The sequence below is a fragment of the Aotus nancymaae genome, unplaced genomic scaffold, assembly GCF_030222135.1.
Source record: "Aotus nancymaae isolate 86718 unplaced genomic scaffold, 86718_ANA_hifiasm-v0.15.2.pri h1tg000059l, whole genome shotgun sequence".
NCBI lineage: Eukaryota > Metazoa > Chordata > Mammalia > Primates > Aotidae > Aotus > Aotus nancymaae.
The window spans coordinates 63,847,570-63,863,399 of NW_026988473.1; the positions used below are offsets into that span (position 1 = coordinate 63,847,570).

At 38.2% G+C, this 15,830-nt stretch overlaps 1 protein-coding gene and 2 pseudogenes across 1 annotated transcript in view; 2 read left to right on the plus strand and 1 right to left on the minus strand.

The window, feature by feature from the left end:
- The window catches only part of TENM4 (teneurin transmembrane protein 4), a 1,737,111-nt gene that overhangs the window by 1,383,514 nt on the left and 337,767 nt on the right, over window positions 1-15,830 (minus strand).
- Window positions 4,921-7,039, plus strand: LOC105729039 (origin recognition complex subunit 3-like; annotated as a pseudogene).
- Window positions 12,143-12,837, plus strand: LOC105728970 (lysosomal-associated transmembrane protein 4B-like; annotated as a pseudogene).

Below are 15,830 nucleotides of genomic sequence, written 5' to 3' on the forward strand. Positions count from 1 at the left end.
CAAAAAATTCTCTAAAAATAAAGTTTACTAATTTTTTAAAAGGTCAAATCATTTTGAACATTTGAATATTTGTAAGCAAGTGGATGAATAAATCAACAGTTAAGCGATGAAAAGTGAAAGTAAATTGCATTAGAGATAAGTTCTATATATCAGTGGACTGTGAGAAAGTAAATTTTGTGACTAGATAGAGATATTAGATCAGAAGAAAAAGGGAATCAAATGAAAAACAGAGATAAATGTATCAGGAAGAGACAGCTCAAGTACCCAATGTCAGGAATGGGCTGCAGTTTGAATGACTAAAACACATAGTGGGAGGTGCCACCTCCGAGTTTACCTCTTTGTGTAACAGCCATGAGATTCACATTACCTAGAACATTATCTAGCATGAAAAGGTGCCTGTTATCAGAACATTTCCACCATAGAGCCATCTGCAGGATAACCAACTTGTATAATTCCAAAGGCAACATGAATAATGGTAAGATGTGCATTCTTGAAGTGATTAACTGGTGCAGCTTGCTATGGAAAGGAGTCAATAAGGAGGCAGAGAGAAGTTGCCTTGTGATATGGTTAGGCTGGGTGCCCACCCACATGTCACCTTCAATGGTAATAATCCACACATGCCAAAGATGGGGCCAGGTGGAGATAACTGAATCACTGGAGCACTTTCCCCCATTCTGTTCTTGTGGTAGTGAATAAACCTCACGAGATCTGATGGTTTTATAAATGAGAGTTCCCCTGCACAAGTGCTCTTGCCTGCCACCATGTAAGATGTGACTTTGCTCCTCATTCACCTTCTGCCTAATTGTGAGGCCTCCCCAGCCATGTGGAACTGGGAATCCATTAAACCTCTTTCCCTTATAAATTCTCCAGTCTCAGGTATGTCTTTATTAGCACCATGAGAACAGATTAATATACCTGCTTCTACTGAAAGGTAGGAAAACTCAGGAAGAGAAGTCCTCAGCTTTAAAAATAGGCATCCAACTCAGAATTCTGAGTGGGAGCCGATGCTCAAGTCAGAGCAAGGACTAATGCCTGTAGGGGTTCAGGTCGTAAACTGTCTACTGAAGATAGAGGAACATTTGGCTTCTGGCCGGATGGCATCTTAAAGCTGGAAAGACAATCAGAAATTAGTATATAAAATCTTGTAATGTGAACACACGATAAACTTCTGGGCCCTTGACCTGAATTGTGTGTGTAACTCAAGTTTCAAGGAGAGAGATGGATAGTTAACTAAGTATACTATATGCTATTCTATACGGGGTGCTGTGTGGTAAAGAAATGAACAATAAGTGATGGTAACATAGAAAAGCATTTAATTTGAAAAGTGTCAAAATCTGGCTATGCCATTTTGACTCATAAGAGAAAAGACTTTTGCTGACTTCTAGGCTTTCCCTGCCAGTGAGTGCAGTGGGATTTAACAATCTCGTTGCCCAGTGAAGTCAATATCATGCTCTGATTCAAGCTGAATTGATTCACATTTAAGCTGTACCACTTATTAGCATAACTTTGGGCACATCATCTGACCTCTCAGAAACTCATTTTAAAAAATGTTATATGTAAAATGGAAATAATAATAGTATCTACTTCATTAGTCATATCTTAGCAGAATAGTGTTGACTTAAATCCCACTTAACAGTGTTGGTGTGAGGATCACTTGAACCAGTGGCTATAAATACACTTTGAAAATGGTAAAGCCAGAGACAAATATAAATTATCGATGCTACTATTTTTATTTAATTTTCAATACAAATGATTAGAATTTCTGATCTTTAAAAGCAAAGAGAAAAGTTTTATTTCTGCCATTTCTCTCTCTTTTTTCAATAAAATTATGATATATAGTACCATGCCCTGGATATGGAGTCTGTTTAGTAAAAGTCTTGGAATGAGGAATGACTTCTCTTTTCTCCATCACCTCTCTGAGATCAATAGGGCTTAACAGATTGAGGACGGTTAACAGACAGGAGCTGATTTCACCTCATGCTTTAACATACAGATACAATCTAATGTTCCTGCTCAAGAGGGAAAACATTGCTGCAATCTATATGTTTGAAAATTGCTTCTCTTCAAATATATATGTATATGTATCTGTATATAGATGATGTGTGTTTGTATATGCATTTGTGTATAAAATCCTAATGTCTTCTCTACAGTGCTATCTAGTTACTAAAATTGATCAAAGTTACATTAAACTAGATGTAGTCTCAAACAGAGCCAAGTTGTGTAGCTCTGCAACTAGAACAAACTCTACGCATTTGGTATAAACCTCTTATTATTTTCACGAACATATTTTATTCATATTATATGCAGGGAATGTATTTCTTAATTTGCCAGTCAATTAAAATGTGCTTTGATAAAGAGTAAAAAAGAGTCAGCATTATCTCTGAGGACAAATGTGTATTCCTTAATGTAACAGTCTATTTAAAATATGGTTTGATGAATGCCAAATCCTCAGAAGGTACGTTTAAGGGAAAAACAGCCAGGGTTATCAAACTAGAAATTCTTGTCAAAAAAAGATCAGTTCTCATTTCATTTCAACTATTTATCTTTGTAGTTGGTAATGTTTTCATACCTTAACAAGATTTTATAAATAAAGTTCTTTTGATATCCTTTCAAAAGATGCTTAATAAAGTAGTGGAACCAACATTTTTTTTTTCATCCACTGTTCATGGTAACTGGGAATGGTTTGCAGAGAATAGGAAAATTGCTTCTCTTCGAACATGCTCAGTAGGGATGAATGGTTAAATTCAATTTTTTCATACTTGCATTTCATTTAAACACAAATCTCTCCCTTCCCTCAGACTTGCCTTTCACAAATGAGCCAAGTCTATGAAGAGCAGTAAACCAAAAACAATGAGACATTATTTTAGGGTGTAGAGAATCTGTTACAGTGGAAAAATGCTGAATTCTGAATCTGAAAACCTGAGATAAAATTTCTACCTTCATGTTGTAATTGAGTCCTTGGGAAAGTTACTTAAGCACTGGAAGTTTAATGATAACTGACTCAATTTTTCTATCCACCAAGTGGAGGATAATAAAATCTCCCCTTCTTATTTCACAGGCTTGTATGTAAAATTCAAAAAAGATCATTATCTACATTATTGTTAACATTTCTGAGTACTTCATCTGAATAAAAAATAAATGCAAGCCGGGCGCAGTGGCTCACGCCTGTAATCCCAGCACTTTGGGAGGCTGAGGCTGGTGGATCACGAGGTCAAGAGATCGAGACCATCCTGGTCAACATGGTGAAACCCCGTCTCTACTAAAAATACAAAAAATTAGCTGGGCATGGTGGCGCGTTCCTGTAATCCCAGTTACTCAGGAGGCTGAGGCAGGAGAATTGCCTGAACCCAGGAGGCGGAGGTTACAGTGAGCCGAGATCGCGCCATTGCACTCCAGCCTGGGTAACAAGAGCGAAACTCCGTCTCAAAAAAAAAAAATAAAAAATAAAATAAATGCAACATAGGTAGTGTGTATTAGAGACCCACTCATAAACACAATAGCCCTATAAGAAATGTTCTATCTGCATTTTGTGGTCAAGGAAACTGAGTTTCAGAGAAGTTAATAGACTTGCCCAAGGTTAAAAGTCAATAAACGATACAGCCAGGATTAGAATTCAAGCAAATACTGAAGTCTGTGCAGTTAACCATCACACAATGCTACCTTCCATGGTCATAGACATACTTGCACTTAGGAAATCATAGAACATTAGGCACATGCATATGAATTACTATTTACAATTTAAGTAGGAGCGTAGAATGAGATAAAGTAACTGGCAATGTGACTGCTATTTCATAAGAGCTTCATAGATGATATTTAGTACAATGTTAGGGTTGATCTTGATTTTTATTATTGTTAAAACTTCAGGGCCAAGTGAGGTGGCTTACGCCTGTAAGCCCAGCACTTTGGGAGGCCGAGGTGGGTGCATCACCTGAGGTCAGGAGTTCAAGACCAGCCTGACCAACATGGTGAAAACCCGTCTCTACTAAAAGCACAAAAATTAGCCACATATGGTGGCAGGCGCCTGTAATCCCAGCTACTCAGGAGACTGAGGCAGAATTGCTTGAACCTAGGAGGTGGAAGTTGCCGTGAGTCAACACTGCACCACTGACTCCAGCCTGGGTGACAGAGCAAGACTCTGTCTCAAAAACAAAACAAAACAACAAAACATAAAAAAACTTCAAAGAAGCGAAACTACTGTCCTTTTCCCCTCCCAGCACATGTAAATTATGCTAATTTATGCCCTGAATTGGTACATAACTTAAAAAAAAAACTCTCTAATGTATTTCACAAATAGTTGTTGAATGTCTATTATGATTCATTTCCTTATCCATTCTGTAAAAACTCTACATTAGAAGACAGAATAAGCTAAAGCTATTATGAAGCTATAAGCTGAGTATCTTATGGGAGTTCAGAGGAAGAGCCAAGAGCCTCAACGGAAGTAACAGATATCCCTTGGAAAAGAAGATGGTGAGAATATTCTGAATTATGAACTAGTACAAGCAAAGGTGAGAAGAACAAAGAAAAAGGGTATATGCGAGCTGAGGGTACATGTGTTAGACGGGCTTGTGTTCTAGGCCATCAGGCGTGCACCAGCATAACTGGGCAGTGGTACATGGAAGGATGTGATAGGAGAGGCAAGTACCTTCACAGAAGATTCTGGGCAAAAAGAGGTCAGTAAGACCAGCCTATGCAGCTCAAAATGCTAGTGCTCTCATCTGTGTACTTAAAGTGTCCTATAAAGTACTATCAGGAGAACACCTGATATGTCCCTGAAATAAGTCTAATCGCAAAAGGACAATAAATCCACTAATGCTCTGAAACTGCAGTACTCTCTTTAACCCACACTCTTCCACTCTCCACTCAGGATCACAGTCAAAAGGTATTCCTGGTGCATCTGGAATCCTCAGAGCCAGTAAGACCATGGCCACCTCCTCGGTGTCTAAGGGCTACTTTGTTTTTAAGCCAAACTCCAAAAAGAGAAAGATCTCTGTGCCAACAGAGAACTATTTTAACAAAGGGAAAAATGGGTCCAATAACAGTAAGCTTCAATTCGAAACTTATCAGTTGATATGGCAGCAGATGAAATCTGAAAATGAGTGACTACAAGAGGAATTAAATAAAATCTTGTTTGACAATCTAATTGAATTTCTTCAAAATCTCATTTGGGATTCCAGAAGAATTCAAGAGACTTGGGCTGTCAAATAAAACTCAGAGAAATTCCAAGTGCCGCTTTCGTTCTTGGTGTGAATGTCACAGATCATGATGTAACATTCAGAAGTCTAACAGAGGCCCTACAGAATAATGTCACACCATATGTAGCCTTATTGCAAGCTAAAGACTGTGCAGATATGAAACATTTTTTGCAAAATTTGGTCTCACAGTTGATGCACTGTTGTGGAGATACAGAATCCAAAGCAGGGAAAGTGTGTAGGTCACCCAGAGAAAGGCACGTTATTCAATGGGTTCACTTTCTGGTTGGTATATGACTGTCACACAGAAGACAGACGCAAACATACCAAGCAAAAAGAGGACTACTTCTAGCCAGTGGCAGTCTCCTTCTGTGTGGTTATCCTAAAGGATGTGGAAAGCTTTGCCACAAAATTACTGCAAGACTTCATAATTATCAGCAGTCAACATCTGCATGAATTTCCACTAATACTCATTTTTGTAATCGCCGCATCTCCTATTATCATCTGCTGATTGCTTCCTCATGCAGTATCATCTCTATTGTGCATAGAACTGTTCCAGTCTTGGAAGGAGCACCTGACTATGGTACTCGATAAGCTACTTCTTACAACTCAGTTTCCCTTTAAAATAAATGAAAAAGTATTACAGGTTCTGACCAACATCTTTTTGTATCACGATTTCTCAATTCAAAACTTTGTTAAAGGACTTCAGCTTTTTCTATTGGAGCATTTCTATTCCCAGCCCTTAAGTGTCCTGTACTATAATCTTCCAGAAGCCCAAAAAGAATAAATTTTTTATCAAATAATCAATGTGAAAACGTCTGCCATCTTCCATCTTTTAGGAGGTACATGGAAAGGCAAGCTTCAGAAAAGCAAGTTGTGCTTTTGACTAATGAGAGATGTTTGAAGGAGGAAACACAATTTTTATGAGAAAACCTGCATGTTTATTATATGAATTACTTCCTGATCTTGAGATATCTTCATTAGTTCACCTCTTCTCTTCCCAAGTATCCACGAGGTCAACAGATCAGAGAGTTGTACTGCACATGTTTAGAAAAGAACATATGGGATTCAGAGGAGTATGCATCAGTCTTGCAGCTGCTGAGGATGTTAGCAAAGAATGAACTTATGACCATCCTTGAGAAATGTTTCAAAGTTTTTAAGTCTTCTTGTGAAAAGCACCTTGGCAGCACAGATAAGAGAATAGAGGAATTCCTGGCCCTGTTTCAGAGCCTCGATGGAACCAAAGAGGAAGAAGATGATTCTGGGTCACAGCCAAAGGGGCTTCAGAAGCCAGACCTCTATCATCTTCAGAAGTCCTTACTAGAAATGAAGGAGTTAAGAAGAAGTAAGAAGCAAACCAGATTTGAAGTACTCAGAGAAAATGTGAACTTCATTGACTGTCTAGTGAGAGAATACCTTCTACCTCCTGAGACACAGCCTCTCCATAAGGCAGTGTATTTCAGCACTGCCCATGCCCTTCGTGAGCATTCAAATGCTGCTCCGTGAATTACCCTCCATACTGCATGCAACAGTCCTATTATCTAAACGATGAAGCACTAAAAAGTGAAGAAGATTGCATTCCAAATATCACCCCGGACATCTGTGTAGCATGTAAACTGCACCTAGAGTGTAGCAGGCTAATCATCCTTGTGAACTGATCAGAGCCTTTTACAATAGTTGTGACAGCTGCTGAAAAAAACGGATGAAATTCTGCAACCTCAGAAGAAACGAAGGAAATTATCCATGCTTGGTTTATTAGAGCTGTTTCTGAACTAGAACTTTTAGGATTTATAAAACCTACCAAACAGAAGACTGACCACGTGGCAAGGTTAACACGGGGATGCTGCTAGAAAGCAAATGAGCGAAGCCAGAGCTATAACACTTAGCTCAAGAGAGAAAGGTGACCAGTGATATTTACATACACTAGAGGAGCCTGTTTGGGGGATAAATATGTAATCCTCATGTGATGTTTGACCAGAAGAGTACCTTGCTAACCCCAAACAGGCATGTCAAAACACCTGTGGAGTACTTTAGAATTCAACAAATAATATATAACTAAAACTGCTCACACATGTTACTGTACTTTCCACAAAGTCATTACTAAATTGGGAGTAAATTACTCTTCAACTCATAGGATACAAATGTAATAAATTCCTTTATCCAAGAGTATACATTTTAAAAAACGGTATTCCTTTTGACTTAGCAGTACCTGAAGAATATTTTCAGAATGAACATGGTTAAGGTACCTTTGCTGATTATGAAATAGCCAGTTCTTTATCAGAGATGGAGTCTTCTCTTAGTCAGTGGCTTAGGTTGAATAACTGCATATTATTTCAACTTAATCTTTTATTTCAGTGACGGTCCTGCCAAATCTCATGTTGGCATGACCAAAACTTCAGGCTAGGGCTTGAGATGAATGCTGTGCTTCTGAGCTCCCATAGTCAGAAACTCCATAGTTTGTGAAGGAAATCCGGGATGAACTCAGCTGGAAGAGCTTTTTTTTTTTTTAAAGCCTACCATTGAACACTTTCTTTTTTTTTAAATTGTACTTCAGATTCTGGGGCATATGTGCAGATCATGTAGGATTGTTGCGTAGGTACACACATGGCAATGTGGTTTGCTGCCTCCATCCCCCTGTCACCTACATCTGGCATTTCTCACCATGTGCTGGCAGAGCTTTTAACAACACATTCAGAGTGAGTCCAGCTTACCTCGCATGGTGGCAACAGCTCAGCAGTGCTAATAGGAGTAATAACTCACATTTGTCTGTACGAAAATAGAACTAGAAGTCATAGACAGAAAATAAATCAAAGTGGAAGGAGCTAACTTCAGCCTTACTCTTTTTTTTCACAATCTCATGAGTATTCCATATTTTAAGGAAAGCTACTCTTTCAGAAGAAGGGAAGAAGATAGTGTCCCAACCACTGTGTGCCAAGCATTGTGCTGAAACTTTCCCATGAAAGTTCCCTTTTAATCTTCATATCTCGGTGAGTTAATTTAATCCGATTTTACGGATTACATTGTATGAGTCTCTGAAGGCTAAAAGACTTGCCCCGGTCACATGATTAGTAGGTGACAGAGTAAGCTTCCAAATCCAGCATATGTCATAGTACATACTGACTGTGTTAACTGACCTGCAAAGCACTAAGTCACTGCCTTGAACAAAATGATTTCTGAGATGTGGCTTCAGATACAATTTCCATGCCTTCTCAGCCCCATACCATATAAGTGTGGATAATTCTATTCAATAAGGTATTGAGTAGCTTTGATGAGGCAGGTATACTAGATAACAGAGGTACAATGTTGTATGATGTTATAGACTGGTGTTATATGCTCCAAAGTTTACATGTTAAAATCCTAACCCTCAATGTGACAGTATAAGAAGCTGAGACCTTTGGGTGGTGACTAGGTCATGAGAGTAGAGACTGCATAAATGCGATTGGTGCCCTTACAAAAGAGACCCAGAGAGTTTCCTCATTTCTTCTGCTACAAGAGGACACAGAGAGAAGATTGCCATCAATGAACCAGGAAGTTGGCCCTTACCAGAAATTGAATATCTAGTACCTTGATCTCAGACTTCTCAGCCTCCAGAACTGTGATGAATACACGTTTGCTACGTGCTTGTTGTTTAAGCTACCCAGTCTATGGTATTTTTGTTATAGCAACTTGAATGGACTAAGGACAGATGAGGACCATTTTTGCCCCCACTTATTTTGTTATTTCTTCAACATATATTTAGCCTGTATCTGCCCAAGTACTGAACTTAGGTTCTTAGAGCACAACAGTGAATGAAACAGCCACAGTTGCTGGAATGGCTTATAGTTCAGTGAGGCTCGTTGCCTTTGGAGGTGGTGATTATAACCTCTGGCTGGTGATACATACTCTTCACTTCTGGTTGAGGTGAGGGATTTTTACTTACTGATATACCTTTTCATTTATTTAATCACATATTTATAAGACATCTGTAATGAAATTAAAGCTAAAGAAAGAAAATGAAATTGAATATTTCAGAATTTAGTTGATCTTCTGATCAAAGATCTTTCAAAAATCTATGCTTTTATCTGAACTAATGCTCAAGAGTCATGCTTAAGAAACAATTTTCAGTAAGAGTGCATTCACTGATTCTATTTCTTAAGGAGTTTTTTCCTATGAAGAAAACCTATCTCAAAATGGTAGTCAGTTCTTGGCCAAAGAATACATTTATCTACCTTTTCTGCTAGAAGTTTTCTTTTTTTCTTTTTTTTGAGACAGAGTCTCTCTCTGTTGCCAGGCGCCAGGCTGGAGTGCAGTGGCGCGATCTCGGCTCACTGCAACCTCCACATCCCAGGTTCAAGCAATTCTCCTGCCTCAGTCTCCCGAGTAGCTGGGACCACAAGTGTGTGCCACTACGCCCAGCCAATTTTTGTATTTTTTAGTAGAGATGGGGTTTCACCATGGTCTCGATCTCTTGACCTTGTGATCCGCCCACCTCGCCTCCCAAAGTGCTGGGATTACAGACTTGAGCCACTGCACCTGGCCTCTGCTGGAAGTTTTCTAAAAACACCATTGAGAAAATAGAATCTGACCAATGAAGAGTTAATCCCAAATCAAATTAATAATATTTTAAAAAAATTTAACAAAGCCATCAGTGGCATAGAAACACAACATATAATGCATTACATATTTACAAAGTAAGAGTCAATGTTAGGGGTGGATAAGATGGCTCTTTACATAAATAGCATGTTTATCTAATCAGCATGTATGAGTGTCTTTCCTATGAAACCATACTATATATTTTCAATTCAGACATGATACTTAGCAGAGTAGAAAAATGATTATGGAAAAGCATTTAATATCTTTAGAATAAATAGGTTCTGGTAAACTTATCAAAGAGAAGATTTGGGGATGGTTTACAAATTACTTTTACAAACTGATGATGAATTTCTCGGAGTCCTCTACCTGCTATGAACAATAATAAAAATCATTATCTTGGCTGTTTAAAAGTACCAAGTCATTAAAAGGAAAGTCACTAGAGGTGGAAGTGTTGACCAGGAAGGGACACAAGGAAACTTTCTGGTTTGATAGAAATGTCCTGTATCTTGATAGGGCTGGAGGTTATGCATATGAATTAATTTGTCAAAAATGATGGGACTATATTTTTAATTTCTATGCCTTTCACTCTATGTAAATTATAACTCAATAAAAGTACAAGTAAAAATTTAAAAATTAACTGTGGTAAAAGAAAAGACTTCTTGCTTTTTCTCAAAATCCTGGCTTGTACCTTGTTTAGACCCTCTGTCTCACATTATGCAAAGGCATCTCAGGAAACTGAACATCAGCCTGTGGCTTGCTCTGGACTGTGGGCTGATGTTTTACACCATGGCCATATTTTCCTGCTGAGTTGGCAGAATATAGAACTGATTGTGTGCTGTGCTCATGTGCACACACGCGTGTGTGTTCACATTGTGTATGTGCACCTGAATGTGTTCCATTCCTTTTTTGAGCCCTAATTACTCCTTCTACCTAAAGGGAATAGTAATATTGGCTCTGTCTTACTAAGAAAACCTGTGATTTGGTTCAGTGAGATTGCAAATTTGAAAGAGCTTCCAAAACTCTTAACACTGATGATCGTGTTCAAATTATTTTTTACTGATTCAAAAATGGATGTGTCGCGGGGAGGGTGTAAATAAGGAGTTACGGGTTCCTAAATTACCTATTAACTTTCTTCCCCTCAAAATTCCCCGGGTTTATCTTTCTCAGCTAACGCTTCAGCAGGTAATGCAATTTATGGCTGCTGCTCCTTTCTTCGTAATCAGTCAAAAAAGGTGTCCTATTATCTCCTGAGCAGCACATACTTATTGACTGCCTACAATATGCTATTTTTACAGAGACTCTAGAGACACAATATTCCCCCCCTGGGTCAGTGGTACAGCTAAGTTCCTACGCAAACTAAGCTAAAGATCGACCTTACTGAGATCAGTTGTGTGGCCACTTTCCCCTGACCTCAAGTGTCTTTTCTGTACCAAGCTTGTGTCTTCAACCTGGATGAGTTCCTCACTTATGGAAATTGAAATAATTTCCAAGGTTTTTGTCTTCAAAGCTTGATCTCAATCTGCTGAAAGGGGTAGAGTGGATGTTTTTCAAACAAATAATGCATTGGGGCTCTTATTCCAGTGCCTTGGAAGTATTTGAGTTGCTAGGATATGGGGAGTTATGATTGGAATATCCATTCCAATGGCAACTTTCCTTCCATGAAGATTTTCTGTAAAGAATTTGCTTTTGTATACCTTTACAACTATAAAAGTTTTAGTTGAGTACTTGGAAATTTAGTGAACCTACTCTCAAGGGTAATCAGAAGAGAGTAAAATCAGGATTGGAAATATCAAAAGAGTCAATATAGAGCTAGAACCAAAGTGTTTTTATTTTTATTTATTATGATTATTTTTTAAATAAAGCCTTGGGCAAGATTTAAAAAAAAAAAAAAAAAGTAGAAGCCTCTGTGTGCTGGGAGAGAGATCCCTAAGGCTAAGTATAACAGCTTTGACCAGAACTTCTCAGTAGTCAAGTTCAGAATACAACCTTGGTATCTGAAGTATGCTCAGCTACTTACCAGTCACCCAGAACTTTTTCCATCCCAATATTCACAGTTCCTATGTGTTTTTGAAATTTTGAAATGTTCTAATCATAAAAACAGAAAGACATTACCATTATGTGAAGGAAAGACACAAAAGCAAATGCCTCTTGCCCTTCATCATGCCCACAAAACAAATGTACAAGGCTATCCTAGAGGCTGCAGGGAGCTGAAACCCTGAAACTTCTAAGAGGTAGTAAATGAAAATTAATTGCACAGAGGCCATTCTAATTTAGCATGCATAAAACATAGTTAGTGCTCTCTATATTGAGTGTTCTGTCTTTACTGTTATACCCGGACGAGGCGGTCGACGCTCCTGAAAACTTGGGCTCGCGCTCGTTCCGCTGCGCTGGCAGCGATGAAGATGGTCGCGCCCTGGACGCGATTCTACTCCAACAGCTGCTGCCTGTGCTGCCATGCCCGTACCGGCACCATCCTGCTCTGTGTCTGGTACCTGATCATCAATGCCATGGTACTGTTGATTTTATTGAGTGCCCTGGCTGATCCGGATCAGTATCACTTTTCAAGTTCTGAACTGGGCGGTGACTTTGAGTTCATGGATGATGCCAACATGTACATTGCCATTGCGATTTCTCTTCTCATGATTCTGATATGTGCTATGGCTACTTATGGAGCATACAAGCAACATGCAGCCTGGATTATCCCATTCTTTTGTTATCAGATCTTTGATTTTGCCCTGAACACATTGGTTGCAATCACTGTGCTTGTTTATCCAAACTCCATTCGGGAATACATATGACAACTGCCTCCTAATTTTCCCTACAGAGATGATGTCATGTCAGTGAATCCTACCTGTCTGGTCCTTATTATTCTTCTGTTTATTAGCATTATCTTGACTTTCAAGGGTTACTTGATTAGCCGTGTTTGGAACTGCTACCGATACATCAATGGCAGGAACTCCTCCGATGTCCTGGTTTACGTTACCAGCAATGACAATACGGTGCTGCTACCCCATATGATGATGCCACTGTGAATGGTGCTGCCAAGGACCCGCCACCACCTTACGTGTCTGCCTAAGCAGAGCTGAGGGCAGCAGCTTGACTTTTTTGACATCTGAGCAGTAGTTCTGTTATTCACTTTGTGATGAGCTCTCTGAGCTTGGCTGTAGCTGAAATGCTACTTTTAAAAATTTAGATGTTAGGTTGAACCCTGTACTTTTCAACATATGCTTTACTAGAACACTGTGATAGATGAGCTGTAGAATTCTTTCTGTAGGATTCGGGGTGTAATGGGCTTCAGTAACCTTCCCTAGGCACTGAAACTTCCCCCAAATCTGACGGACCCAGAGTCAGAGAAGTTCGCTTTTGTAACTGCTGGGCTCCAACGTTAGGCAGTCAGTCACACTTTTTCTCTCTACTCCCTCTATTTTGAAAGTGTAAAATAAAACCAAAAGTAGACAACTTTTTCTTAAGCCATTCCAGTGTAGAGAACAAAACCTTATGAAAACAGGAATGTCAGTTGTGTAATCATTGTTCTAATTAGGTAAATAGAAGTCCTTATATATGTATCACAAGAATTTGCCCATAGTATCCCTTATGACTTAAGTTCAATGACGGTTTGCAGTTGGTGGTAAGGGATTTTTCTCCACGGCCTAAATCAAGACCATTAGAAAGCGCTAGTCCGTGGGAGCAGTAACCATCTGATGACTGTCTTGTGCATCCGGGTCCAAGGACATGGGGCGATGTGCCTCGTCTGTGTTAGAGAGTGGGATGGGTGTGTTTGGCACTGCATGGGGTCTGGTGCTCATCTCCTGGATTCACATCCCGACCCAGGGCTCGCTTTCACTAAGTGTTCTGCCCTAGCCTGGTTCAAGGAGGTCATCCAGCTGACTTTACCAAGCAAAATTGGGATATATTTGATATACATTTGTCTGACAACATGGAAAAGGGTTTTCCTCCTCCTTTCCCTCCAAGGTACATTCTACCGCTTTAAACTTCCAAGTATACCTAGTGACCTTTTAAAATGTAAAAGTTTTCAGAAAAAATGAAGGTTGCTTTCCTTGTATGTGCTTATTGTCTTGAGTACCTGAACTGCAAGGGAGTTTCATATATTCATACGTTCCAAAGTCAGCAACTCTCCTGTTGGTTCATTATTGAATGTGCTATAAATGAAGTCTTTTGCAATTAAAAAGAGATTTGCCCACATCAAAAAAAAAAAAAAAAATTAAGTTTTTCTTAGTTTTATTCCTGATCACCTTGCTACTAAGTCTTTATTTTTTATAATGTCTTAAATTCTTGAAATTTAAACCATTCTTCCATGACATTTTTCAGAAACCTAATCCTAATGGTTAGAAAGTAAGGATTATATTGTATTATAAAATGTGTTATTATTGTGGTTGTGTCGGCAGAAATGAGAATTACATATGGTGATAAATATGGAAGCAATTACAGCTTACAGTCTTCCTGAGCCTCAGTTTCCTTATCTGTGAAATCTGTGCATGTGAGGGAAGGTGATGGACTTAGTTAAAGCCTCTTCCACCCCTAACTTCTCAGTCTATTCACATTTCTCACAACTCTAAGTAAAGAAAGCAACTTCAAAGACAAGAATGCTAGTTCTTTCTCATTAAGATTAAACTTACATTTAGAAAGTGTGAAGTTTAGGAAAAAATAATTGCTAGAAAAACAGAAAAAGCAATGATATTTTTATGTCACTTCATTTACTTCCTTTTTATGAAATCAAATAATTCTAAATTTATTAGCAAGACATTCATGATTTCCATTATATTTCTCTAAATTCCTTTTCTAATCACATTTGTCCACTCATCCTGCAACAGGCAACCAACTCACTTGTTCAAGTAATATACTGGAGATTGTCCCCACCAGTTACTTGTGTATTTTCTCTTCCCATCCAGGAAAGCCCTTTCTTCTATCTGCTTACAGAAATCGTACCCATCCTTTATGGTTGAAGATCAAACACTCACTTTTTTTATGGATCTTTCTAATTAGACTAATCTTCCTTCTCTTTCAATCTCTAAGCATCTTAGAAGCACAGCCTATTAATGTTGAAGGGTTTGTTTTATTATTTTTTATATTAAAGTGAAAATATCATATATAGTAGTCTCTGTTTATCGCCCCAGGGGATATGTTCCGAGAATGCCAGTGAATGCCTGAAACCATAAATAGTACTAAATCCTATTGATAAATTTTTCCTACATATACATACCTATGATAAAGTTTAATTTATAAATTAGTCACAGTAGGAAATTAACAAAAATAGCTAATAATAAAGTAGGACAAATACAACAATATACTGCAATAGCAGTTATGTGAATGTGGCCTCTCCCACTCGCTGTCAACGTATCTTACTATAGTGTACTCAGCTATTTTAAGACCATGGTTGACCATGGGTAACTGAAGCCACTGAAAGTGAAATTGTAGATAAGGGGCTACTCTACTTTCTTCTTACATTAAGAGCCTTTGAGGGTAAAATTCAGGTCTGCTTGTTTGTACTTTTTTATACTTACACTTCATCCAAGTATTTAGCAAAATGCTATAACAATGTCTTAAAAATAGTACCAGAGTAAGGTCAGGAATTTTGAGTTCCAGCTTTAGGCCCTTTATCAACTAATTATGCAGCCATACACATATTATTTAAACTCTATTAACCTCAATTATCTCATGTAATATAAGGATAAAAACAGCCACTCCACATAGCAGATTAAATGCCAAGAGCTTTTAAAATTCTAAAATACTATATTACTTTAAGAATGAAAGTTATTAATGTTGTTCTTATAATTTTATTATAGTAGTCACTCAATGACTACTAAATGTGTCTTTAAAAATGAAAAAGCAAAAATAAGTAGATAATAAATGTCATGCTTGAATTCAGTTATAAGAGAATGGAAAGACTATACTCATTTATTTTTTCTCTCTCCCCAAACTCTATTAAAATAAAATTAAAGGAAACTTTTAGCAGTTAAAAAAGCAACATTACAAGGGAAAAATGAGGAGATGAGAGCAGACAAGGGATTTCTATGAACTTTTGGAAATTTGAAAGTGGATGAAGGAGTA